The sequence below is a fragment of the Primulina huaijiensis genome, chromosome 3 (assembly GCF_012295235.1).
Source record: "Primulina huaijiensis isolate GDHJ02 chromosome 3, ASM1229523v2, whole genome shotgun sequence".
Lineage (NCBI taxonomy): Eukaryota > Viridiplantae > Streptophyta > Magnoliopsida > Lamiales > Gesneriaceae > Primulina > Primulina huaijiensis.
The window spans coordinates 12937937-12939796 of NC_133308.1; positions in this window are offsets into that span (position 1 = coordinate 12937937).

Below are 1860 nucleotides of genomic sequence, written 5' to 3' on the forward strand. Positions count from 1 at the left end.
TGATGGATAGAAAGGGTATTCATGGAAAACCGATCACGCACAAACCCGAGTGAAAATCAACTTCCGAGTCCGAGTTAACGAGGTAATAAAATAATAAAAAAGTTGTCATAAGTTCGATTTTTCTTATCAATAATTTCTCGTGAATATAACTTACTTATCTAACATAATTTGTAAAATAAAACCAAATACTTTAAACTAGGCATAAAACCTTGAAAAGGAGGTAAATATATCTTATTTTTTAAAACACCCTCTGATTCTATGTAAACCTAAATTTGAATGATAACGATGTATATAAAATGCAATGTTCAATGCAAATATCAACATTAGAAATCAAAACAACATTAACTGCTAGAGTAAGATATTTGCGAGTCAACTTGTAACTTAAGCTCTAATGACTCTTGTTTAAAAAAATTATTTTAATAATATTTTACATTTTTATCAAATTATGACATTCACTTTATCTGTGTACTATTGCAAGCTGTATAGATAAAGTATTTGAATATACTATATGTGCTATGAAGTCTGACTCTCAACATAAGATCATGAAACTGAATTACAAGCGTAACATATATTCTAAACAGGTTCTAGTCGATTTAGCAACCTAAAATAAGGATAAAAGTCGCTAGAGACTAGCATGTATGATGTAAACATCATGTTTCATTGGTAAAGACATGGAGACGTCCCTTCATATAGATAGGTGATCATTTAACGGTGTACTGAAAAACCCTTCCTCAGACTGTCCAAGTGGTTATCACTTATCGAGTAAATAGTCCGCGGTTATGGTTGTACACTTTTAGTCCTTTGACCCGGGACAACGTAGAGACTTTATGTACTAGCATGCACTTTGATATATTTACGTACACCATTGAGGGTCATCAAGTGGAGAGGTTTGGTGTAGTTCGAAATATGTGAGAGTAAATGCAATGTATTCGGGGATTCACCTCTTTCCTATGGATGAAGATATCCTATGTGATATGATGAGTTAATAGTGCAAGGAATCTCTGGCCAGAGCAAGACATGTGCTTTAGGGAAAACGGTTTTCCTAGTTGCACATACGATGACATTATTGTTACTCAAAGATATATCGAATTCATTCGTAACTCTCGATATACAAATGGTTGCAGATTCGATCGAGATATATGAGTTAAAGGGACCGTACTGTACGCTAATCATAACTTAAGATTTTTGCAGGCACTATCAGTGATACCTAGGAGATCATGAGGCGATGCAACAAGATGCTCTTGCCATGATCCGATAGGTGCAATTAGACTTGAGTACTGATGTTCTTGATCAAGAGGTTGATAAAAAGAATGAGGCTAGTTAGGGTAAGCTCGAATATGAATAAATGTTATTTTGAATCATTCGAAGTTGTAAACCCACAGCTAACTATATCCCTGAATTTTGATGATCACACAAGTATTAGATTATGTGTTCCTGTTAATATAGTCAATTTCAAATAGTTGAATTCAAAGATTGTAATTTGATGGAGATCAAACAGAATGCTTATAAAGGAGTTTATAAGTTGATTTCATGTAATAGAAGATGTGGAAGTTATCTTAACAACTATTTAAGTGGGGAGAGTGGAACTGCTTGTTATAGTGAAGGAGTTCTTAAAATTGACAGCTGCAAAAAATGAATTAATGGAAAATTTTGTCATTATATGAACGAGATTTTTACACTCATATCAACGCTATCTGATAGTTGATCGAGGTTATAATGTGTTCACAATTATTTATTTAGTAAATTTAGAATTTATTAATTAAAAAATAATATTAGTATTGGTGACTAATATGTATAAGATTCTTGTGTAACATTCTAGAGTAGTCTAGAATTATTCATTTAATTAATATTTAATTAAAA